Source organism: Podarcis erhardii (genome assembly GCF_964252035.2).
Source record: "Podarcis erhardii genome assembly, chromosome: 4".
Lineage (NCBI taxonomy): Eukaryota > Metazoa > Chordata > Lepidosauria > Squamata > Lacertidae > Podarcis > Podarcis erhardii.
In genome coordinates, this window is record NC_138508.1 from 38035054 (window position 1) to 38062871 (window position 27818).

Consider the following 27818-nt stretch of genomic DNA (forward strand, 5'->3'; position numbering starts at 1 on the left):
GAGCACTTAGAAAAGGATGCTGTGATTACTAAGACTCAGTATGGGTCTAGTCCAATCCCTTGCAGATAATGAAATAGGAGAAAGACTTCTGCAAAATAAACCACCATATGAAACATAAAAACATTGGATAAAAGTGCAAATGAAAGTTGGAATGGATTGACACACATTCATATGTTCCCTACCTGACAGTCAATTCTATAAGGCCAAAATGACATGCTGTATGGAAATGCATGACCACTGCTAGGACAAATCTTTTGCTGCATCTCCCCCGTAAAGCATCACTGCAAACAAGCAAAAAAGAAAGGGGAAATGGTGCAATCACATTTGCATTTCCCTGCTTCACACATACAAATGGCATGACATCATATTCCATTCCATTCTGGCTGGGTTACTAGGACGATGCAGGCACAACCTGCATGTCACCATAATCCTTGAGTCTTAGTGGCATGGTTATTCCAGATTTAAATTAAACAAAACACAGTGCACATGTTTGAGTATCCTGAAGATTATTTAGAGAAGCAAAAGAAGTATGAAGAGACCAAAGAAAATCTATAGTTGTGCTGAAAACATATAGGCTGACCAATGATGCTGCATAAAGCTACAATAGCACTGATTAATGTTTAACCAATAGCACCAGAAAAATCAATAGCACCGCAGTGCTCAATTATTTTCATACACATATTTTCTTGCTTTGTTTAGATTTTCTTGAGTGTTTATTCAAGCTTTTCATAGAAGACAATTCTTCATTGGTCTGGTGAAGTGGCAGCAACTACAGTGGTACCTCGGGTTACATACGCTTCAGGTTACATATGCTTCAGGTTACAGACCCCGCTAACCCAGAAATAGTACCTCAGGTTAAGAACTTTGCTTCAGGATGAGAACAGAAATTGTGCTCCGGCAGCGTGGCAGCAGCAGGAGGCCCCATTAGCTAAAGTGGTGCTTCAGGTTAAGAACAGTTTCAGGTTAAGTACGGAACTCCAGAATGAATTAAGTACTTAACCTGAGGTACTACTGTACTGGGAAAAAAAGACAAAAGCACCAAGCATTTTTGAACCCCCCCCCCTTTTTTTCACAGAATGGCAATGTTTACAGTAGGAGCCACCTGGTGGATGCTTTGTACAAGGCCTATTCCTTTAGTTCTGGAAGATCACTGGCCTTTTGGGAGCCATGGACAAATGGGGGGCTATACCCAAAACCCACACATGCATCCCCACAGTGAAATGCTTCACAGAAACCCTGTCACACACTGAAACCCCACATTCACAGCCTGCTCCACACCGAAGCTCCACACAAACAATCCATCCCACAAGGTAACACTGAACACATGGCATGGGTTGACTCCCAGGAGGATTCCTCAGAAGCTTCAGAAGACAATACAGGTGTAGGCTGATGTGGAACATCATTGCTGATCTTGGACATTCAATGCTCCCTATCTGGATTTGGGCCTGAAAGATGAAGGGAAAGTGGAGGCTGGAGTTGTAAGCAAGCACAATATCATTGCTGATCATGGGGCACATCTGTTATGTGTCAGCCTTAGCTTTCAATTTCCTGGCTTTGTGGACTTAAGCTAACATGTGGGAACCTTAACTCTGACCTCAAATTGGCAAGGTTTTTGATCATTGAAGCATTGTACTGCATCTCAGCTGTTGAACAACTTAGATTGCAAAATGGATTTATTTTTAAGAGAACTGTTGCAACTGCCATGTCAATTTGCAGCGTTCAGCCTTCTACAGGGACCTTTTGATAATTCAGTATTTAAGAACCTTTTACTTTATTATATCTAGCAGATTCAGCCTCAACCACTTTCAAAGTGCTTTTCAAAGTTCAAGCAGTAATTTCCAGCTTTAATACATAGAGTGCCTCTTGGGACATCCTTCTGAAAAATCTCTACTGAGGAACAAGGAAACGGTCTGTTTGTGAATAAGAACACAAGATAAGACCTCCTGGATCAGACCAAATACGCAGCTAGTCCTACGCTCTGTTTTCCACAGTGGCCAGCTAGAAGCCCTCTGAGAAGCCCCAAACCAGGACATGAGGGCAACAATCCTTTCCTGCCCGTTTCTTAGCAATTGATGTTTGAAAGCATGGTCCCTGGAGGTACTACATGTATAGCCATCATGTCTAGCACTAATATTGGTATCGTTTATGAATTGTTCTTATCTATGTGAGCCAGCGTGGCACAGTGGTTCGAGTGTCAGACTAGGACCTGGGAGGCCAGGGTTCAAATCCCCACTTGGCCATGAAGCTCACTGGGTGACCTTGGGTCAGTCACTGCCACTCAGGGTTGTTGTGGGGATTAAATGAGGAGCGGGGGGAACCTTGTACAACACATTGAGCTCCTTAGATAAAAAAGGGAGGGTCATAAATGTCATCTCTAACTGACTAACTAAATAGTCCTGTTTTAAATCCTCCTAAGTTGGTGGCCATCTCCACTTCTTATGGCAGTGAATTCCATTAACACATTTTTTGGAAAATACTTTCCACTCTCTTCATTACCCTCCCCTCTCTGCCATCCTCTGCATCCACTAATAAACACAATTTTAAAGGTTTGGCGTCATCTATACATATTGGAGAGCACTGCTCCTTTGATACTTTTGCTCTTTTTAAATGAAGCGCATCTTGCTAAATTTTGAACTGCCGTAGTTAGATGTATCTCCTAATTATTTCAGAAGAAGAAAAGTTTTTGTGAACACACAGCCAAATGCGGGTCTTTCTTTTACGTTGTAAACATTAAGCTGGACATCTTAGAGCAGGCTTCCTCAACCTGGGCCCTCCAGATGTTTTGACACTACAACTCCCATCATCCCTGACCACTGGTCCTGCTAGCTAGGGATCATGGGAGTTGTAGGCCAAAAACATCTGGAGGCCCAAGGTTGAGGAAGTCTGTCTTAGAGGAAAAGTAAGTGGTGAAAGTGGAGGAGGAGGCTGGGAAATGAATACTGAGATCCTGAAACACTAGACTGTTATGCATTTTCTGGGATATGCTAAGAGTGTGTCATATAGCAACCCGTTAGTGACTACAGAGGAGGATCGAGGAGGAAATCAAATGCATATTGTTATAATTAATCAACAAATTATTTTCATTTCTGTACCATTTAATCCTTAGAACATGGGTAGGAAACATATAGATGCTGTCAAGATGCAGTATAGATGCTGTCTAGACTCCAATTCCCATCTGCCCCCAGCCCACATGATCAGGGATGATTGAAGTTGTTTTCCAGCAACACCTGGAGAGCCAAAGGTTCCCCACAAGCAAAAAACTATGTTTTCAACTTTTTAAATAGGTTAAAAACACCATATTCTTGCATAAACTCATCTACCAAAACCCGGCACAACTAAATAAGTTCATTTACTAAAGGAATGCATATTATGCTTGACACATGTGCTATATACGTAAGCGAGAATTCCAAAGCATATGAATTTATTATAAAACCCACAATAGATTACTCCCAATTAGCTATCTCAATATGCAAAGTGTTCATTTTGTTTCCTTTACCAATTACAGCTCAGGGGATAATAACCTCTTCTTTTTCAACCATTCTTTTAAAACACAAACACAAGGGAGTTCCAAACTTGAAATGGCTCGATAAAAAAGAAAAAAAAAAGAAAAGAAAAGAACTCTATATATATTCTAACTATCCAGATCTTTGTCTTGCTGAAAATTACATTCAGCAGCTCTTGGAAATTGACTCAATTAATATGACTAGGAAGGCCACTATTTTTGTAAGCTTCATTTGTATGTAAAATACCAAATTTACACTTGTGACTAAATTAGTAACATCAAGTGATGCAGGTTCTAGCTGAGTGATGAAGGCACAGCATGAGGGTTAAAGAGAATTAGAATTCTCATCTATAAAATAGTGTATATGCAGTATCTAAGAAAGGTTAATTGCTTTTCTTTTAGTTAATACAAGGATGCTTTATTTTTAGTAGCGTGTAAAAGATATACGGTACCCAGTTGCTCCCTGGTGTAATTCCATTAGCTGCAATAGATTACTAGCACAGAAGGCAGCTCTTAGTATTTAGTATGATAGTAATCCAAGTGCAGGGCAAGTTCTGATTTTCGATTAGATGGATATGTGAAAAACATAATATAAAATAAATTTGCATTTAAATAGCTGCTCTCTTTGCAAATGGTCTCAAAGTGAATCATAACTAGACATGTACATTTCCAATTAAGAATCTCAGTTTGGCTATTTTAACTTAACGTCTTCTTAACACGAGATCTTTACAGTTTAGTACATTAGTTATACCACAGTCACGTGTCTTCGTTTAGTTAAAGTGAATGAAAATGATGCTTTCTAGAAAGTTTACCACAAGGAGAATAAATTATGCAAATTGTTCATATTCTGCAAATACTGTTATAACATGACACCATTCAGTAGCAAATACAGGTTGTTAGAGATAATCCCATCTCAAGATAAGGGCTTAGTCATACTGGATGCGAGTACCAGGACAGATGAGGCATTAATAGGCACTAAACAATGGTGAGAGAGGAGTGGAAATGTCAGTCTTGTTCCTTCATAAGTCCAGTTCTGCATCAATCTGCATCTTAAAAAGAAAAACGAAAACCATATGGAAAAATGCATTATTTTGGTATTCAGTTTTTCACAAATTATGCATTTTGCATGCATATTGCAGACATTGAGCATATTACCTCTAATTAGGGTTGCAATACACCTGGGAATTCCCAGATATGTCCTCTTTTGCATGTTCTACATACCCATGGGGGGTGGATTTTACATTTTAAAGCAAATGTCCTGGATTTTGGTTCAGGCTGGGCTCTGGCACAGGCTAGCTGGGCTCTGGATCTGGCTCAGGTGTGGGTGGCATGGGCTCTGGTATGGGTGACCTAGGCTCTGGCTCTGGCATGGGCAACCTGGACTCTGGCACTGGCATGGGCAACTCAGGCTCAGCGGTGGTGGAGGGGCTCAGCAACTTTTTCTGTCCGGATTTTTACCTCTTGAAATATGGCAACCCTACCCCTAATGTTCGTTAATGTACTCATTATTGTATGTCTTTTGAGCTGAGAATTGTACTGCAAAATTGACAGAAATGTGAGACCTGAAAGATAATGTCCTTCAGATCCATTTGTCCAGGAAGTGCAAATTAGGCCAGTTCACTTCAAACTGAGGGACAAGCCATCATTAAGCATCCTTACCCTGGAAATCAAGTAATTCCAGAGAGCTAATCCCCTGTCACTGCTTTTTATATAGCTCCAAGGTGTTTCCCAACCTTGGGTCTCCAGCTGTTTGAGGACTACAATTCCCATCATTCCTGACCACTGGTGTTGCTAGCTAGGGATGATGGGAGTTGTAGTCCAAAAACAGCTGGTGACCCAAGGTTGGGAAACACTGTGCTAATCTACCCAGTAGACAAGAGTACAAAAAGACTGCAGAGAGAGAATGTTAAGGATAAGTGTTTAATTGACACTGAAATGCTGAATGCCTCTGTGTATTGCTGAAGGCGTTAAAGTGATGAAATTCCACTGGAGTATACTAAGTAGTCTCTGAACTCCATGATGGGCACATGAAGAAGGGAGTCGGATGATGACTGCAGGGTTTAGGTCAATTTATATGGAGAGAGGCGGTATTGTGGCCCAGAGCCATTTAAGGCTTCATAGGTCAAAACCAGCACTTCGAATTTGGCCTGGAAACTACCGTATTTTTTGCACCATAACACTCACTTTTTTCTTCCTAAAAAGTAAGGGGAAATGTCTGTGCGTGTTATGGAGGGAATGCCTACGGGTAGCATGCCTACGGATTTTCCTCCTCTAAAAACTATGTGCGTGTTATGGTCGGGTGCATGTTATAGAGTGAAAAATACGGTAATTGGCAGTGTCAGGATAGGTGTTACATGCTTTCCCCAGTAAGCAACCTGGCTGCTGAATTCTGCATCATCTGAAGTTTCCAAGCTGCATTCAAAGGCATTGCAGTGCTCCAACCTAGAAGTTATCGGAGCATAGACAACAGGAGGCATATACATGTTCTGACATAATTGTCTTCAAATCATTCTTGAATTCTGCATCTAACAAAGTCAAGTACTTCTGGTGATGGGTTGCAAATAGCTCACTTCGAAACTGTCCTCATAAATCCAGAGAAGACGTTTGTTACTTAGGTAGGTGGCTCATAATTTCAGACTGAAGGCTTATGCATCAACTCAACATCAACGTGATGCTTGGTAACTACATGAATATTTATTAGTTTTGTTGATGAAAGCGGTATTACTAGGGTCAGTCATTCATACAGTACATTTCATCACCCAATGCGATTGGACCATGCATTATAAGGATGCTCATAATTGCTCATATAATCAATCAAATACTAGTAGTCTGAATACAGATGCATTCAGGTGGTCTTGTGCTCAGAACTTTTTCCAAAATACAGTAGCACAGCAGCAGTGATGGCAAGAGGCCAGAAGTGTGGAGCCATTTGAATTTTTAAAGCCTACATTTTCATTAGCAGGTGAAGTGTAATTGAATAAAAAAACTAATGTTGAAACAGGTTAGAATGGTTAATTTATCATCTCTTTGTCCATTTAATTATTCTAGCAAGGCCCCAATAGACTTGTTCATTGATGTCCTCATTCCTGGCTATTACACTAGGCACGAGTAACCAACATAGTGCCCTTCGTATAACTCTGATCATCTTTTACTATTGGCAATGCTGGATGGAACTGTTGAGGAAAGGCCCACATAAAATCAAGGCAGTATTATGGGATGAGAAGGTAAAGAATTCTCAGAAATCCCAGCACCTTTTGATGCAGCTTGAAACTTTCACACTCATTTGTTATAAATAGTAAATAGTCACCAGAGACACCCAGTTTATCGTTTGGCTTGCTATAGAAAGAAAACCTGTAACCAATACTTAACAACTTGGGGGCATTTCACACATTACAATTTCTTATTGGCTCATTTAACAGCTCACACAAGACATCTAGTAATTTGAACATTGTGAAAAGAGAATTTATATAATATTGCAGCAAGGCCTCTGAGCACTCACATATAAACTGTGGTTATGTTACTGTGGTTATGTTGTTGGAGGACTGTAGCTCAGCACTGAACATTATTTGCACATAGAAGTCCCCAGATTAATTCATTGGCATCTTCAAATGGGGTGAGAAAGACTCCTCTGGGCAAAGTTGAAGCGCTATTCCAACCCATTGTAGTCAGTACTGGCATTGATGGACCAATGTCCTGAGTTGGTAAAAAAAACACAGATACCTATGTTTGGTTAACAGCTAGCACATCAGACTTATATCTGACAAACTGTATCAATATTGTGTCTTCCTCCCACTATCTCCAGTTAGTTTACTGGGATATTACATGGAATAAATTTAAAGTGCATTGAATGGTTTTGCTGTGGTTAATCTAAAAATCTAAGAAGTTGGTGAAACAAAAGGAAAGTATGAATAAAGCTAGCATCTTTATGTTGGCAGTGTCGCTATTTATCTACGAGGTTCGAGTTAGCTTAGCTACCATGTTTTGTAGCCATTGATAACCCTTATCCACCTTGAATTTCTCTTATCCTAAAAAAGGCATAGTTCTGTCAGTGGCTACTAGCCAGGATAGCTAAACAGAACCCTCTGAGTGTCTTATGCTAGGAGCAAGCAACAGGAGAGTAGTATTGCTTTCTTGCCCTGTGTGCGAAATTCTTGGGGATATCTGTCTGGCCACTGCTGGAATGAGGATGCTGGACTAAATTGGACAAAGATATGTTCCAGCAGAGCTTATTTAGATATTCCCAATGATACTAGCCCAATACAGGAATCATACTTTCAAGTAAATTAAACACATGAGTGGAAAGAAGTGTACTAGCTTCACTCCCCATCATTGTCACTCTCCATGAGTTGATACAATCTCCAGAAAAGCTATAGCACTCAGTCAGAATAGGCTATCCTGTAAAAATACAACACACACACACACACACACACACACACACATATATAAATATAACAAAGTGTTGGCATCTTACATTATACCAGTATTTGGTCTGGCCCATAGACTATGGAGAGCCATCTGCATTCCTGAAGGCTTCCTACAGAATCTGTGGGGAAAATGGGGGTCACCTAACAACTCTTAGCACTTTTAACAAACCACAGCTCCCAGAATTCTTTGGGGAAATCCATGATTGTTTAAAGTGATATAGTGTTGCTTTAGATGTATAGTGCAGATCGAGTCTCATTCTTGACCTCACCTCTCCAAGCCCGAAGATACTAAATATTGCAACATATTTCTCTTTTCATGTAACTAGCTGAGACAAAATGTACTTCTGCAATGAAATATGACAACCCAGATTCTAATAGAATTTTAGGAATATTTTGCATGAGCATATTCTTTGTTTTAACTCAAGAAGCAAGCATCACCCTCATTAAGGTGCTTTTTTTGTCTTCTAGTCAGACAAGTATAAGGAATGTAAAGTCGTTTCCTATCTTTAATATGCAGATGGAGTTCAATGCAAAGACATCAAAATTTTAATGCAGAACATGATATAATTCATTCACTCTCAGATCATCTCATTTTCTACCACTGTTAGATCAAGGTGATATTCAAGGAGGATAGTTTTACACTGTAACTACTTTATGTAAATGTTTTTATATTCAGGATACATTTAACTATCCTGTTAATTTTAAAAGACCAGAGTTATTTTATTTCCAAAAGAAAAATACTAGTTGATTTGAGATGTGTGCTCAGTCTGCCTACTTACTGATGTTTTGCTCACATGTGAGGATGAGGGTGCCAAGCTTTGACCCCATCCCTCTTGTTGCCATCCAACTCACAGAGCGTGCTCATTAAGACTCTCCATGTAATTTGGAACCCTGAACAATTGGCTCCCTTGCCAATTATTTTCACAATTATTCATTTTCTGTAAACTTCTTTTATGGCCATGTTTCTTAGATTCCTTTATAGTTTTATTTCAAGTTGTGGCTGTTTTGTTCTCTTCTATTGGGGCCAGGGAGGGTTGGGGATAGAAATTAGCTTGTCATCCCACAATTGAGTATAATGGAATTACCATTAGTTATACCCCACTCTTTTTGTAGGACAGATATTTCCCTTACTAATAGCTTGTGCCCTGCTAAATAACCCATGCTACAACCAGTATGTATAATCTTTCCCCATTTGTGACAGAATTAATGATAACAGTCAATTTGTTACAGTTGGATATAATTTGCTATCTGTGGATATAATTAATGCCTGACAAGATATTATGCAAATATCCCACACTACATTGAGAATTAATCACTATAAACATTTTCTAAGGACACATTATTCATTTTAATTAATTCATATTCTGTGCACACTGATAGTCTACTACATATAAAGAAACATCTTCTAGACTGAAACTAGATAAGCTGATTCCTCTTTCTGAACTAATGCTGGTTGGCAATGAAAGCACAATTGTTCTGACTTCCCAGACATCTTCCATGGACCGCTACTAACGACTGTCATCACTGCTGTTAAGTATGATGGATCCATGCTAAAGTTCCCCACTCAGGCATCTATCAAACTTACCTTGAATTATGAGGAACATATGAGAAAGGTTATTGGAAATACCTCGCTCCCCAAATGCTCATTCAACTTCCATCACTGAAACAGGCCACTTGGGAAACTAAAGGAAATGACACCGGAGATAAAGATGCAAAGAGTGAGGCACTTCCTGATCTTGGAAGAAGTGGTAAGGATAAGTTACATGATTCCATAGAATTTTACTGTGTATACAAGTTTATAGCTAGTGGGAATAACCCTGGGTGACTTCGGCAAGGGTTATCAAATCCACTAAACGAAAGGAGAGCTGCAAAGGTGAGAACTCCAGGGCTGAAGCTAGATTGCAACCAGGGTTAGCGCAGAAATGATCTGCCTGGTAGTGTAGTTTTATGCACACTGATGAAATAATGGAGCAATTTACTAGAGACTTTCCTGATCCATCATTCACCAGCTTCTGTAGGAAACATTTCTATATCCAAACATTCCTATATGAGTAAGCCTGGAAGTAAGGGATGGGAAATTCAATTCAGTTCTCATTTGAAAGTGAATTTACCAAGTTCTCACTTACTGAAGCAATACGAGAACCAAAACACAACCGTCCTTCGAAATTCACACTTCTCCGAATTTTGCAATGCAGTTCCCCAGCTAGGTAATGTGTACAAAAAAGCATATACCAGGGTAAAGTGTGCATCTAAAAGCATATATTGGTGAAAATAATGTACGAAAATGCATTATAGTAGGGGGAAATCCACATGCTTTGTAAACATGTGTATATTAGGAAAAATTGCATGCAAAAATATGTATGAGAAATTTGCACTAAAATAATGGTTAATTTTCATGAGGACTTTCCCTCACAAAAAATGTATGTATTTCACAAACTGATGTGAAAATGTGGAGAACTGAACATAGGACTGGGAAAATGAGAATGAGAGAGAAACCAAAATTGACATACTCACCTACCCTAGGAGAAGTCAAATTTTATTGCTTTGAGAATAGAAAGCAACCTGTAAAAATAACGGAAAATCATTCACCCACCCCATAAATTGCCAGTATTATTGTTTAGTAGCAAGACAAAGCAATGGGTTGAATGATAACATTATATTTGAAAGTTGCTATGGCTCAACTTATCTCTCATCCCATATTGAAATATCACTGCTGAACTTCATAAACATATTGATTTGGTTTTAAACAAATTACTAGAAGACCTCAGAAGAGCCCATCTAAGAAGTGTGATCCTTTTCATTTCACTGGGTGTGGGGAGGAAAATGCCCTTCATAGTTCATGACTGCCTTTGCATCTGTGACTTATGGGCCTTTTTATACTATAATAGTCACCCTTCATGGGTGAAATATTCTATATGGATGTTGGATTTCTATTTTAATGGACACCTTCTGGAAATGTTCGTTTTTAAAAGAACAGACAGTAAAGGATGTTTTCTTACTAGAAATAAGAAAAGTAAGTCTCCAATTCAAAGAACTCATCCTGTTCTCATATCTACTTTTAATTCCAAAGTCACTAGGTGGACTTCATAGGTTATGTGACTGAGCTTATCGGTTTTAGGAGAAAACATTGCTAACATGGGTCTTAATATGGATTTAACAAATAAATATTGGATTTATAGTAGAGCTGGGGGGGGTGGAGCTGCTTTCAATGTCGCTAAGCAATGCACGTTGTGGTTCTGAGTACAGAATCAAGAAGGGGAAATGGCAATGCCAACCAGGGAGGTCATCTGCTAGGAAACACTGCTGGTGGCCAGGATGTAGCACTAGAGGGGTTAGGAATTCCCTTCATCACTGGGAAGGGGAGGGTGCCACCGCCAGCATGGTATATGAGTGCATGGTGGCTGAGTAGAGGGTGGTCCAACTGTCCAAGCTGCTCTTGGCTTCAACAAACTCACACCAGTTGCTAGCAGGAAGTTAAGCTTGGCACATGATCAGTTATAAATCAGACCAATGTGAATATTTAACAAAGCTCGCTGACAGCATGTCCCATTTTGCTGCTTGAGGAGAAACAGGAAGTGCTACCCTGCCGCCACCGCCACCGCCACCGCCACCGCCACCGCCCTCCTTTCTTTTCACCTCTGGTGCTGAGGCCAGTGCTGCTTCTCTGCTGTCAATGGAGACATGGCTCTCCCCTTCCCTATTTTATCCTCACAACAACCATGCAAATGGAGGTTAGAGACAAGGAGCAGCCCAAGGTCACCTAATTTCCCAGGCCCTGGTCCAACACTATGATGACTACACTACACTAGCTGCCCTCAAATGTATATATAAATGTATATGAATTTTCTGTCACATCCAAACTACTTTCTCAGTGGGAACATGATAATGACTCAAAAGGTCACAAAGCCATAACAATAGCTAATGGGATGATATCATAACTGGTGTGCATCGTTGGTGAACTCGTCATTTGTCCATGTATGCATGTAGGCAGAGTTGACATCTTAACCACATCTTGACAATTCGGTTGAAACATCTTTGGCAATCTAGGCAGCTGATATTTCTCATCCTTTGCCATTCTTTATTGTTTCAACTGAATTTCATTTCAAAAACCCTCCCTCCATTTTGGACAACTCAAGAATTACAAAATACATACCCTTAAAATTCTAACAAAATACAAATCATCTCAAATTCAGCCGTGTGCAGCAAGGGGCCTATGAAATTTTACTCTGTAAAAATAAAGATTTGGTATTGGAGAAAACAGGTTTTATAGAATTCTGAACAAATGGCTTCATCTCTTTTGCTCGCACACACTTTCCCTTGTTCACTCTAGGCTAGAGTGAATTGTGAACTACTTCATAAGATAATTATTTGATGATGAGTTAATTTCTCACCATACTTTCCTTCTTGAGAAGTCCATTGTAGGAGAAATATAATGTGTTAAAAGTATTGAATCTCACCTTTTAAAGAGATGGCATGCACATCATTATTCCATTAAGCTCTGCAGTTTTGACTGCATAGATGTAAGATGGGGAGGTAATCATAAGATAAAGGACAGGCAGAACATTGGGTGAGTTTCATAGCAGTTTCAGCCAGCTATGTTGTAATTTTAACGCTGATTCTTGCTACATTAATGGTGCATTAAGTTTCTAATTAAGCTACACTGAAGTAACAGCTATCAGCTGTAATGGAGTTCTGTTCTTAAAAGAGGATTTTTTTGCTGCATATATATTCAGATTTCTACCTGGGAAAAGACTGCTTCTTTTATCATATATACTAATAGTGACCTCATTTCACTGAGTACAAGGCATTATATAGCCAAAATGACATAATCCGTGCAAAAGAGGGAGGTACTGGCAGGCTTGGGATAAGTACAAGTGTGTGTGTGTGTGTGTGTGTGTGTGTGTGTAGGATTTCCACCACCTGCCACAAACCAGCCCAAGGAGGACTGATCATGCTCAGAGCTTCCCAAAACACCAAACATGGAACTTTAAATGTCCCATGCACTGTGGTTCCCAAGTAGGAAGCCTACACAAGGAATTTGGGCAGATGGACCAGAGGGACAACACACCTGCTAATCTTGCGACATCAGAATGATATTGCGGGTGGAATTCTACATTGCACTAGGACAGCAGTTGCAGACCTCAAAACACACTGAGGTGGCTGTGGAAGGTACAATGTACAAAACTATTCTTGCCACTCCTCAGAGGAAGAAGAGACATGTGGTGGTGTAGCAGCATGTAGCAGTAACCAAGCTATTGCTATTCTAGGCTGCATCAACAGAAGTATGGTGTCTGGATCAAAGGAAGTCATAGCCCCATTCTATTCTGCCTTGGTCAGACCACACCTGGAATACTGTGCTCAGTTCTGGGCACCACAACTGAAGAAGGATATTTAAAAGCTGGAACATGTGCAGAAGAAGGCAATCAAGATGATCAAGGGTTTGGAAACCAAGCCATATGAGGAATGGTTGAGGGAGTTGAGTGAGTATGTTTAGCCTGGATAAGAGGAGACTGAGAGAAGGCATGATATTCATCTTCAAATATCTCAAGGGCTGTCACATGGAAGATGGAGCAAGCTTGTTTTCTCTTGCTCTGGAGGGTAGGACCCCAACCAATGGCTTCAAGTTACAAGAAAGGAGATTCCAACTAAACATCAGGAAGAACTTTATGATGGTAAGAGCCATTCAGCAGTGGTACGGACTCCCTCAGTAGGTTGCGGGTGTTTTTAAGCAGAGGTTGGATGGCCATCCATCATGGATGCTTGAGCTGAGATTTCTGTATAGAAAAGGGCTGGATTAGATGACCCTCAGGGCTCTTCCAGCTCTATGATTCTATGAAATGTTGTATCTGCACAAGCATATCAGCTTACTAGACAGAATGACCCAGCTCCCCCACATGCTGTTCTGGGGATTTTCTCATACCCCTCAAGACCCATTTTCACCAGACACAGGGAGGGGGAGAAAGTCTCGCTGTGCAAACGGAAGCCCTTGGGCAGAGCTTCCACTGACAGTGTTCATTAATGAATCTCGCCTATGTGGTTGACAAGTGAGCAGTCCCACCCATGTGTCAACTTTGACCCACAAGGCTGATCTTGATAAATATCTGGCCCGTGGAGACAAAAAGTTTCCCTGCCCTAAGTTATAGCAATAATTTTAAACCATATTTCCTTTTTGTGTGGCTGATTTCTGCAGCAAGTAACTTCAACTTTGCATTCTGCATTAATAAATTCTGTAAGCTATAAGTGCCCTGTGTTCAACAGAGAGCTTATCTTGCATAGCCACATGATTGCCAGAGGTTCTGGTGGGAAAGAGCGATCAAAATAAAACAAACCTTTCAGCCTCAGCGTAAAAATCATGGCTGAGATTCATCCTTGATAGAACTGCTGCTGCGGCTTCAAGGGAACCACTCCAGGGACATCTGTGGAGCACTTCGAACATCTCTGTGTTTCATATACATGGTTATTCAGATGTTGAATCTTGACTGGCTTGAGGCAATGACTCCATTTATAAAAATAAATCGCAACATTTCTCACCCATTTAAGCAAAAACGTGGCAAATTGGATGGCGCCCTGCATGTCACCATGAAGCCTCTGAGGAAGCAAAGAAAGAGCTTGTCAAATCTGTGGATTCCCGTCTCCTTTAGAACTCATCTTCCCTTTTAAGGTTAGCTTTGAAGAACTGTAATGTTTCATAAAGAAATGGGTAGCATTAATAAGACGAGCTATTCCCTCAGATACGACTTTCTTCCTTTCCATTCTTGTACAGCTTTCTGATATTTGGCAAAGTATTTTAAGATGAAGGGATGCCATTCTGCCCTTACAAATAACCCAAACATGTGGTGTGATGCACACCAGGATATGCTGAAGAATCTGAAGACAAATTCAGCAGGCTTTGGGACAGAAATGTCATGCTGAAGAGGGTGTAGAGTGAAATGGGGAGCCTCGGGAAAGGATGTAGCTCAATGGTAGAGCACGTGCTTTGCATGCAGAAGGTCCTGGGTTCAATTTTCAGCATCTCCAGGTAGGACTGGGGAATATTCCTGCCTCAAAGGAAATCCACTACCAGGCAGTTTTTTACAATATTGAGCTAGGCGAACCCAATGATCTGAGTCAATATAAAGTAAATCCTTATGCTCCTGTGTCTGCAATGGGAATCAATGCAACAGAACAAGAACCTAAATGTAGCCTGTAGCCTAATAGTTTCAACATTATACAGTGGTACCTTGGTTTTTGAACAGAATGCATTCTGGGAGTTCGACTCCCAGAACCATTAGAAAACCAAAGTGCGGCTTCCAATTCGCTGCAGGAATATCCTGCAGCCAATCAGAAGCCGCAGAAACCGCGCCGGACGTTTGGCTTCCGAAAATCATTCGAAAACCGGAACACTCACTTTTGGGTTTCTGTCGTTCAGGAGCCAATTTGTTCAGGAGCCAAGGTGTTCAGCTTCCAAGGTACGACTGTATTTAAATGTAGGAATACATTTAATTTTCATTTTACAAACTACTCCCAGGTCATTTCTAGGGAAGGAGCTACTGTCTCATTCTTAAGACCCTGACATCCAGTTGTGCTGAGAGACAGAAAAGGGTAACTATTCCAAAGATTGGTATGCGTGGACCACATCCATGAAGGGCCTCACCACTGACCAATCAGAACAACCTCTGTGGCATCTCCTCCTTACTGCCACACACCTGCTCTCTCTCTTATGGCCTAGTCCGCCAACACTATTAAGCACAGGAAGAGGGCAAATAAGCAAGCAGCGGTTTCCGCTGCTGCTGTGGTGGCGAGATGCAACCAATAGTGTCACTGCAATGGCAAAAAAAAGGAGGAAGGGAAGAGGAGGAGCTGCTACCAATGAACAGGCAGGTAGCAATGATGGCTGCTGCTTTTACTTAATCCCGCCTCCTCTTCTTCAGCTGCGCACAGTATTTCTCAACTTGGCAGGCTGCCAGGGTCTGATGACAATAAGAAAGAGGAACAGCAGAATAGCACACATAAAAAACTGGTGTGTCAGGAAGAAAGGCTAAATTAAAGGAAGAGTGGGGTGCTTATGGCCCTCCAGTTGTTTTTGGAGAGCCCACCCCTTACCATTGGCCATTGTGGGTGGAGCTGATGGAAGACGAGTGACATTTACAGGGCCACAGTCTAGCCTTTCATGCTACTTTTTTTGTACACAGGAGCTTATTTATTTGCTTTTCTAGGGAGAAGCAGTCCCTACTTGAACTCTGAAGTGCTCCAGTCTAGAAATGGATTCCTCACAACTTATCCATTCACTGTGATAACTAGGCCAAAGTATTTAGGTGTGCTGCTTACCCTGTCCCAAGGGCAGTAAGAGACACTTTAAAATATAGTGTTTAAGTAATATTTTGTTGGAATCTTCCTCTTGATTTCTCTCCTGGAATCATGTTTCTTGAGGGTGGCAAGTGCTACGCAAGACAGTTCCTTCTTCTTCACTCAAGAGACACGGTACATTAACTAAAAATTGTATGCACTGGTGCTTAAAATTAAATGTCATTTTTACTTACAGACTCTAATGTGTGCTGGGCAGAAAAATCACACACCCGATAAGTGTGAAATAGATAAGAGAAAAGAAATACAGGTGCCAGCTAAACATCCCTTCTAAGCTCTCCATGTTTTCCCTCTAATTCTCATGCTTCAAGCAGGCACCAGACACACAGTCTCTCCCTCTTGCTGAAGCATTTTACCTGTGGTTGTCTTAGCATTTACCTGAAATCAAAATTTGCAGAGAGCATTGGGGACACAACTATTGATGTCTGTTTCCCAGTGTAAGGGCTTGAAGTCTCAGGTGACCCTGAGGAACAACGGATAGTGTCTTAATTGGCCAGAGTAGGCCAAGTGATATCAATGGGCTCTAGAAAACTTTCCCAAACAAATGTGCTTACTCACCTGAAACTTTTCTCCTGGTACAACCTAGAATCATAGAATCATAGAGTTGGAAGAGACCACAAGGGCCATCGAGTCCAACCCCCTGCCAAGCAGGAAACACCATCAGAGCACTCCTGACATATGGGTGTCAAGCCTCTGCTTAAAGACCTCCAAAGAAGGAGACTCCACCACACTCCTTGGCAGCAAATTCCACTGTCAAACAGCTCTTAATGTCAGGAAGTTCTTCCTAATGTTTAGGTGGAATCTTCTTTCTTGTAGTTTGGATCCATTGCTCTGTGTCCGCTTCTCTGGAGCAGCAGAAAACAACCTTTCTCCCTCCTCTATGTGACATCCTTTTATATATTTGAACATGGCTATCATATCACCCCTTAACCTCCTCTTCTCCAGGCTAAACATGCCCAGCTCCCTTAGCCGTTCCTCATAAGGCATCGTTTCCAGGCCTTTGACCACTTTGGTTGCCCTCCTCTGGACATGTTCCAGTTTGTCAGTGTCCTTCTTGAACTGTGGTGCCCAGAACTGGACACAGTACTCCAGGTGAGGTCTGACCAGAGTAGAATACAGTGGCACAATTCCTTCCCTTGATCTAGATGTTATACTCCTATTGATGCAGCCCAGAATTGCATTGGCTTTTTTAGCTGCCGCGTCACACTGTTGGCTCATGTCAAGTTTGTGGTCAACCAAGACTCCTAGATCCTTTTCACATGTACTGCTCTCAAGCCAGGTGTCACCCATATTGTATTTGTGCCTCTCATTTTTTTTTTTGCCCAAGTGCAATACTTTACATTTCTCCCTGTTAAAATTCATCTTGTTTGTTTTGGCCCAGTTCTCTAATCTGCCAAGGTCGTTTTGAAGTGTGATCCTGTCCTCTGGGGTGTTAGCCACCCCTCCCAGTTTGGTGTCATCTGCAAATTTGATCAGGATGCCCTTGAGTCCATCATCCAAGTCGTTGATAAAGATGTTGAATAAGACCGGGCCCAAGACAGAACCCTGTGGCACCCCACTAGTCACTCTTCTCCAGGATGAAGAGGAACCATTGATGAGCACCCTTTGGGTTCGGTCAGTCAGCCAGTTACAAATCCACTGAGTGGTAGCATAGTCAAGACCTACTTTTCTCCCTTCCCAACCTCATAGGAACTGAGTGTGTCCATCTGACAAATAATATAAGAAGGCAAATTGGGCGATGAAAAGTTTGTAGGGAAGTGGAGTTTGCTTATCATTTATTGGAATAATAAAGTGCAAGGTTTGAGTCACTCGTATTTATTACAAAGAGATATATAATGAATTGCTATAAAAATCATATTATTATTATAATCACCATCATTTATTTACATGGCACTATCAATGTACATACTCCTGTACACAATTAAAATAAAAATTTCTACCCTGAAGGGCATACAATCTAAAACAACAATACACAAAAAACCAGTAGTTTAACATGCATAATTCACAATCCATTAATTAATGCTTGATTGTTATTGTAATTAATATTTTTCATTACTGTCATCCTAATATTTCATGTCCTTTGGAAAGGGCTCCAGAGAATGTTCTCTATTATCAGAATCAATGTGCCATTCAAGAATATGGTAAGGTACATTTTGTAATATTGCTGTCCTACAGATACATCACAGGTTTTGGACTGGTATGTCCGCAAACATTGCCAGTTGAACTAATAATTCCATCCATTTGAAGCAGAGCCCAGTTTCCCATTTCCCATTAGAATAGGAAATTAAAGGTATTTTTTCCATTGATGCTGATATTTTACACTTACTAACCAATGCATAAGACTTGAAGAGGAAATGGCAGCTTTGCCAATTTGTGCTTCTGCATCTGATACTCTTTGTTTAAAGATGTTTCTGGTTATATTTTCAAGTGAATTCAGTGCCTGCACTAAAAATACATATTGCTGCAATGTTTGGAAATCTTTGAAATGAGAAACTGCCCAGAGCTAGCGGACCTTAGAGACCCTATTTTCACCCATTTGAATTAATCTGAGCCAATAATTAGGCATCCCTAGAATTTATTAGACCAGATAGCCTCAACACAAAATTATGCTGTTCTAATTAAATAAGTACATTTTAATAAGCCCCAAGTCATATGCAAAATTTGAGTTTAAACGTTTTCAGATGCAATATTTGGAAAGCCCCAAATTTGTGCACAAAAAAATTAACACTAGTACCTTCTTTGCTCTAAAGGCATTGGGCATATTGATCCAGGGTACCTAAAAATCAGGCGTCTAGTAAAGGTTTGCATGCAGACAAGTGAATTCAGTTCTTCTTTTTTTTATTTGTAGAGCCCAAGATCATGAAGCAGAATATATATCTATATCGTAACTCATGACCATGAGCGAGATGTTGCACTCATAGTGGATAGCTCAATGAATACGTTGACTCGGAAGGCAGTGGTGGCCACCAGCTCAGATGGCTTTAAAAAGGGATTAGACATATTTATATAGGATAATGCTATCAATGGCTAGACTCTGCTTCAGTTATGAGAGGTACTATGTCTCTCTGGAAACCACAAAGCACTAAATGGCCTCAGCCCAGTATACCTGAAGGAGCGTCTCCACCCCCATCGTTCTCCAGCTCTGAGGGCCTTCGGGCAGTTCCCTTACTGTGAGAAGTGAGGTTACAGGGAACCAGGCAGAGGGCCTTCTCGGTAGTGGTGCCTGCCCTGTGGAGCGCCCTCCCAGCAGATGTCAAGGCAATAAACAACTATCTGACTATCAGACTTTTAGAAGACGTCTGAAGGCAGCACTGTATAGAGAAGTTTTAATGTCTGATGTCTTACTGCATTTTAATTTGTTGGAAGCTGCCCAGAGTGGCCAGGGAAACCCAGCCAGATGGGTGTATAAATGATAAAATTATTATTATTATTATTATTATTATTATTATTACTACTACTACTACTACTACTACTACTTCTACACTTAACTCCTACATGTGGGTTTCCTTTGGGCATCTGGTTGGCTACTGTGAGTTTAGGATGCTGGACTAGATGGGCCACTGACCTGATCTATTCTTATTTTCTTACATAACCTGATCTCTCTTTAGAGTCTATGCACCATTTATGCAATGTTTTCCCCTTACGAAAGATTACTACTTTGCATAAATGCCCACTCTATTTCCAAGTTTACTGATAGCCATGCCACCAATGTAATATCTGAAGTGAGCTTTAACTGCAATATCAGTATAATATAATTTGCCACTCTAGGGTTAGGATTGTATCTCTCCCCCACCTCACACTTTTCATCATCAATCCATGTTTCTCACTTATTTAAATCTCATTAACATCAATTTTCAACAATTTAAACTATCACTAGCCAATCAGTTTGATTGTAGAGTGCTACTCATTTTGAAAGGATCTCAAAAACATTAACAGATTGAAGGAGGCAGAGTATCAAAAAAGGTACTCTTTTCTTTTTTTACTCTTTCTACTTACTAGAAAATAATGGAAAATAAGGAAATAATGTGAATATTACACACACACACACACACACGTAAATGTATATATATTTCTTGGATAGCAATAGTACATATAAAGTATCTGTCATAGAATGTCATGACATCACTGTTATAGGCAATATGGGGTTGGGGTAAAAGTAGGAGGAGAAAGGAAAGGGAAAATGAAGGGAGACGGTAAAATTTCATTCTTTTACATAGTAAACGAGCAAAGCTTTTATGTCAGCATGACATAAACAGTTAGTGTCTTTTGAAATTAAAGTCTGAGCTAATTTGACATTGGCAGTGGTGATGATAATGATGATAGCAATGGCTTCTGTGGCTAAAGATTGGTTTGATTATCATATTGCATCTATGACACAGAACAAGCTTTCTGACGGATGCCCTGCTTTAGACTATTACTAAATTTAGAATATTTTTCATAAGGTTCTGTTTAATAGGGTGCCACAAGTACAAAGCACCAAGCTGCCAAAAATGAGGGATTGAGACCTATGCAATTACCATCAGAGGCCATAATCTATAAAACAACATCTGAGAAATAATGTTATAACATTTCAGAATTATTTCATACATGGTTCCATGCTGTAATAAAAGACTCGTTTGGAAACAGAGCTGTGCCATTTAGATGTAAGTAGCTCGTTATTTGTTCATTACTCTGTTTTTATTTGTGTGTGTGTGTGTGTGTGTGTGTGTTTAACTGAGAACACATACATGCTTTGTTCAACAAGAAGAGACATCGTCAGCTCTGCAGTTCCTGCCATTATGGGACGCACTGAATTGCACCAGTAATTCTGCACTGTGTCATGATGAAGGGAAGAACTAAATGGCTGGGTTTGAAGAAGTCTAGCAGTACCTATTGATAGCTTGAGTGACCATGAGTTTTGAAACCAAATATGGAATGCACCACTCTTCATCTAAAATGGATTCCAGTGCAATTCACCATAATGCATTTAAAACAACAGCAACAAACTTCCTGGTTACTTCCAGCTGTGAACAACTGATAGGAAATGACAGCATCCAAAATAATTCATCCCTGCTTCAAAGCAGGTGTGGAGCTTTCCTAGAGACAGGATGGATGTTGGATTCCTTGCATCAGCTTTTGAATTATAGTTGATTTCTAGAGAAGGGCTGTTTTGAGCCAGAGCCCAGTTCAGGTGGGATACAAGGAAGCCTGGTGTAACAGAAGAGCCAATTCTGAGTCCAACTCCTCTGTCCCTATAAGCGTATAAGCTCTTTGCCTATATATTATCTACATCATTGTAGAGGGAACAACAAGGCACATCCATAGTTTCACAACCCAGCCCCAATACCCAAGGAAGCTTCTGGCAGTGGCAAGAGGAAAGAGGGAAATCTCCCCAAGGAAAGGCCCAAAGCAACAACTTCCTGGACCCTCAAAGAACATTGTGACAGAAAGAGCACCATGGTCAATAGTGTCCAAGGCTGCTGGGATGTCATGGACAACCAATAGAATTGCACTCCCCGCCCCTCTCCCAACAATGGAACAAGAACAATGTTTGCCAACGCTACTGAATTGATGCACGATCTTAAAATAAAAACCAGTTTTCTATTTTCTTAGAATTATGAAGCTAATGAAGAAAACAACAACACATTGAGAACACCCCTCCCCCCTTTTTTGTAATTTGTCCTGAATGCCTCCCTAAAATTTCATTTAAAGCCAAATTAGAAATAGCTAGTGTGTTGCGTCTAATTTAATTCTTGATTCACTTTTAGATTGCTTGGCAAACAGATTTATGCATATTAATTACTTTTCTAATGAGAAATATTTGGAAGTTGCATCTGTTGTAGCAGCAGAGCTCAGTTTAAAAAACAAAAAACAAATAAAGGGAGTTATTTTTTTGTTTTTGTTGCAAAGTGAATATACAACATTAGCAGCTATTAGTTCAGCCAGCTTACACTCAAGCTGCATTCAGATGTGAAGTTTATTGCTTTAGTTTTACGGGTTATAATGCTAGTGCTTCTGCCCTAATTTCTAACATTCATTTTACAAAGCAGTACCTGTTGCATTATGGAATTGTGGCTTTTTGATCAATATTCAACCATGCTGTGCTAAATTGTAAATGGCAGGAAAGAACGGTATGCTAAAGTACCGCCTCAAATTTCATCTCACAAAGTTACAACAAAAACATCTCATGATTTACCAAGAGAAGAGGGTTGCAAACTGTCCCCCCCCCCCCCGGAAACATGGAAATGAGCACTATATTTTCACTAAATTCCACTATGCTTTTATGCTGTGTGAGAGATTCCATAAAACATGGGAATTATCAGGTAATGAAAAGGCAGGAAAATAAAGTGCTGTCTGAATGCAGCCTTAGATGAAGGAATGCTTCCATATTATCAGGGAACAGGGGCCCAAGGGCCACATTCCTTCTAGGCAATGTCCCAGGGGCCACTTGCCTTTGGTGGGCGGGACTAGAAGCAAAAGTGGGTGGAGCAACATATGCTAATCTACTCCCACATTTCTGTCTATTCTTCAGGTATGCAAGAAGCATTATAGGATATCAAGGGCACATTCTAATCAGGCAGAAACACTCACAGAGGGTAGAAAGTAGGGCTGGTAAAAAGTGTAGCCTGAGAAGAAGGGGAGTGACTGGGGAAGAACCCCAAGGGTCAGAAATAGAGGTCTGAGTTCAGCGCCAAACCTGAGCTCTGCCATCCCTGCTGTATGATGAGGATGTATATTTTGTATTTTAGATAGATAGATAGATGATAGATAGATAGATGATAGATAGATAGATGATAGATGATAGATGATAGATGATAGATAGATAGATGATAGACAGATAGATAGATAGATGATAGATAGATGATAGATAGATAGATAGATAGATAGATAGATAGATAGATAGATAGATAGATGATAGATAGATAGAGATGATAGATAGATAGATAGATAGATGATAGATAGATGATAGATAGATAGATAGATAGATAGATAGATAGATGATAGATAGATATCTTTATTGTCATTGTCCCATGTAGCACTACATAAAACTACTACAAAACTACATAAAACTACTACAAAACTACATAAAACATTCAAAACCCCTAAAAACTCTGAAACCCCATTTTAAAATACACTATACTATAGAGACCCCTTAAGCTGTATTTAGAACCAGAATTGCATTTGTGTAGAAACTGTTTCTCAGGTGGCTAGTCCTGGCCTTTATAACCCTATACCTTCTTCCAGAAGGCAGAAGCTGAAAGAGATCATTCCCGGGGTGCGTACTATCCTGCGCTATCTCTGCCACTTTCTTATGGCACCTGGAAGCATACATTTGATCAAAGGTGGGAAGAGTGCACCCAATTATTCTCTCTGCAGTCTTTACAACCCTGGATAGCATTGTTTTTTCCCTGGCCGTGCAGTTCCCAAACCACACACAGAGACCATAAGTTAGTACGCTCTCCACAGTAAAATGGTAAAATGCCATCAACAGGTCCTTTGAGAGATTGTTTTTCTGGAGGATTAGGCATATCTGTTGTGCTTAGTGGTGTTTATATTTGATAAAATTTGCACTTAGCTTGATAAAATATTCCCTCTTAACATTTCTCATTCCAGCCACTGAGTCTCCACAGAATGTCACAAGTATAAACTTGGGGGAAGGGCCCATTGGACAGAAATGGTTAATTGCTTAATTAACAAGAACAGAGTTAATATGGGCCCTTATGTCATGTTCCCAGCATCCAGATCCCTTCCCGCTACATTTACAGATTTGAAAAAGTTCCCACCTCATGAGGATTTTCTGATGATATATTCCATTGGATTTCCTTTGCACATAGTCTTTGGTCTACTGTCTCTTTGGTTCATTTGCATCATCTCCTAACCAATTGCCTTCCCTTTGCTGAGCCAAATTTGGGAGGGAGAAATGAGGAGTGGTGCCATTTTAGATTTTATGCAATGAGCAAGATACTTCATCGCTGATTTAAAAAGCATGGTTTGGGTAGGGGAAGAGAGGAGTTGGGCCAAGAAAATTGTCTGCCTTCTCCCTGCTTCACTGTTGCAGCCTCTATACACTAAATCAGGATGGAGCCTGACTTTTACAGAAACAACAGCACTGCTGATGTGTAACCCACTGGGGCCAATTCCTCTCTGTGCTCTCCACACATAAAGAGCCTCCACTATAAATTGGCCAAGTTGGCACTTTTGTGCACCCCCAGAGGAAATAAAAAGTGATGCCTTAGAAGTGCAGAGTGACCAAACCACTGAAGTCAGACATTGCTATGCAATATCACTGGCAAGATGTTTTATATAGCTCAACAGACTAGACCTCCTGCCGCAGGATACATTAGAGAGGAATACAACCAAACTAGTTGTCACCATAGTGTTTATCTTTGCAGACAATACATTTTGGGCATGATAGCTGGCTGTTGGAATGTTCTGACACATCAAAATCCTCTGAAGGTCATTTCAAGAATGATTTTATCATTTTGCAAATTTACCAGATTAGTACTTCCTGAACAGAAACACAGCTCCCCTTCACACTTCTCTGAATTTTGCAACCCAGTTCTCTAACCAAATAATGCATACAGAAATGTGTGTGTTCATAAAAAGCAGACACAAGCATACATATATCCATGAAAATAATATACAGAGTTGCCTTCTAGATGGGTAACTTACTTGAACCAATCCTGTACCAGGCAGAATTGCATGCAAAATAAATATTGTTGCATACCATCCCAATTTCCATGTGGTGCAGGATTCCCAGGGCTCCAGGCACTTATCCAAGTTTTGTGTTTCATTTGGAAACAAGGCACAGCAGAGACTGTGGTATATTTATGCTATAGGGTTTATTTACACATATATACAACCTGACCCTACGATAGAGAGGTTCACAGCATTAAAACTGCAAGAAGATCTTGCTTCTCCCAGCAGAAATCAGGCATGGCTCTCCCTCCACCTTGCTACTTTGCTTCCTGCTCATATCACTGTCACTGCCTGCTCTCAACTCTGGCTTTAGCTGGGGGGAGGGGGGTCCCACTCATTTGCCATCTCTAAGAAAGCCTCTTAATTTCTCATACTCTCACCAGCAAGATAGCTTGGTTATTTCCATGAATTAGAAGGCTTGATTAGATTTTAATATCTGCCGGATCCAAGGATTAAAGGTCTTGATTAGATTTTGACACTTGCTGGATGCAGAGATTAGCATGGTTATACATACAGTTTAACACCCACACTCAAAATGCGTAACAATATTTTAGAAGATTATTATATAAAAATACATTAAAAAAATTCTGATTCGTTTTTGGGGTTTTTTTACAAAATTTCACAAGTCTGTGCAACAATGGAAATGGGGCAAATTAAAGTTAAGAATAGAAAAATAAGAAACTGTGAAAGAATTCAAAATTGACAGATTTGTCCATCCATAACCATCGCTCAGGATAACCCTGCATCTAATGACATAGATTCTAGCGCACTAAAACATATACTATAATAAATTTGTTAGTCTTTAAAGTGTCACAAGGTTCTTTATTGGTTTTTCTACAATGCTACTAACATGGCTAGCCCTTTCAATCAGTCTGAAAGCAATGTCTGGTGAGGGCTCCACCTCACATTTGTTTGTGCTTTTTGACCTTTTGTTAGTAGAAAATCTTGCATCAAGTGTTTCACCTGTACGTTGGATCAGTTCAGTTATTCATGACTCTTACCTTCTGAGAAATTCATAAGCAAAAAGGCTTAGATGAATATTTATTGTTTACTTCTGCTTCATTATCACAGTGCATTTATCCACAATGGCATTTTGAGGGCATGATGCACATCTTGTATTAACAACATAATTTAACATTAGCGAAGATAATGCTAAGCGATGTTTCCTAATGACTGAAATTATACTTCAGGGGCTAACCCATGTATATAAAAAAAAATCCACCAAAAAAAAACCCCATACGCCCTTTGAATAGGAATTTTCAGCTTACCATTAACGCTGCTGGTAAATCCGATAATGGAAGAAAAGAAAATATATTTCATATGATTGTGGCTTCACTTGACCTGTTCAACATCCATTGTATGATCACCTCTTTTACCATAAACCATATTTATTGCTGTGGATTCAGTTGACAGCTTTCTACATTCTGAAATGCTGTTTCAGTGAAATCATGTGAACATCTACTCAGACGTACATCCTGTTGAGTTCAGTGGGGCTGACCCCCAAGAAAGTAGGCATTAGATTATAGCCTCAGGCTTGCTGGTACTTGACATTTACAAGATTATACTGTAGGTATATATCCTGGCAGGTATCAAAGAAGAAGTGCCAGGGATGCATTCAAATCAGAATTATGCTACAAATATGGGGAATAATGCATTGCCTAGTCGTGTCCAGCAGGAAACTTCAAGAAACTTAGATTAAAAGCCCAGCAGGTTTATTTGGAAGTCAATAATGCTGAAATGTGTAGGACTTTGTACTTGTTCTAAAGACTGTGGCATTAATGCTGAAGAGTTTTTCAAAGGGAAAGTGGAATATGTAATGTTTCACTGAAATAAGTATCATCAACATGCATATGTTAAAATCACCTCCCTCTCACAATTTATCTTTTAAGCCATGCTACTTGGGAAAGGAAATAAATGAATATAGCACACCCAGCGCTGGGAAGGAAAGTGATATATGAATGAGAAAAGAACAGACACTGAATGTTAAGAGGCCCTGTAAGCTTACCTTAGGTCCAATTCATACAAACAAGCCATGTGGAAAGCACTTCATGCCATTTGTATCTGCCAATTTCATAGTGTCACTGACCTAAAGTATCTAAAGTATTGTGAGTCTTCTGAAAAGTTTTTAAAGCTTACATGAGAAACATTGGTAAACTTAACTGAGGGGCACTGACAACCAAGATGGGGAAGTTTCCTGGAAACTGAATTCTATGAGGAACAGCTGAAAGATCCAGGCATGTTTACTCTGGAAAACAGAATATTTAAAAGGAGATGTGATGACACTTTTGTATCTGAAGAGCTGCTATGCCGAAGACAAGCAGACAGGTTCTCTGCTGTTCCAAAGGACAGAACTGCAAACAATGAGTCAAAAGTGTAGGGAATCCAATTTTTGGCAAAAGTGTAAGGCAGCGGTGCTGAACTGGGAGCCAAATGCAGCCCTCCAGGCCTCTCTATATGGGCCTTGTAATTTACCCCAGTCAGCACCCCTTCTCCACAGGCCACATCCCTCACCAGCCCAGTTTTGAACCTTACCCTACTTTGCAAATATTCAGGAGCAAACGGCAGGGATGGTTGGAGATGCTAACTGGCCTCCCGGCACTAATATCACCATGGCTTACTGGGAGGAGTCAGGCAGGTGGGAAGGTCAGTGCTGTGCAGACACACTGCTGGGGCCAAGGGTGGGAACAGAAGGCAGGCAGGAATGGCAAGGCTTACCAGGCCTCCTAAGACCACTGTCACTGCATCTTGTCAGGAGGAGAAGGCATGTGTAGATGCACTGGCAGAACTAAAGGCAGGAGCACAGTCCATGCTTACGTGGCCTCTCTACATCTGCATTGCTGCAGCTTTCTGGGAGGGGAAGGGATGAGGTT

At 40.4% G+C, this 27818-nt stretch overlaps 1 long non-coding RNA gene across 1 annotated transcript; it reads right to left on the reverse strand.

Moving 5' to 3' along the window:
* Positions 1-2873: 2873 nt before the first annotated feature.
* LOC309340793 lies at positions 2874-27194 on the reverse strand. The gene is made up of 4 exons (XR_014156095.1): positions 27085-27194; positions 9512-9608; positions 7002-7195; positions 2874-4545 (listed from the first exon to the last, which is right to left on the reverse strand). It is a non-coding gene; the product is annotated as an uncharacterized lncRNA (long non-coding RNA).
* Positions 27195-27818: the final 624 nt, after the last annotated feature.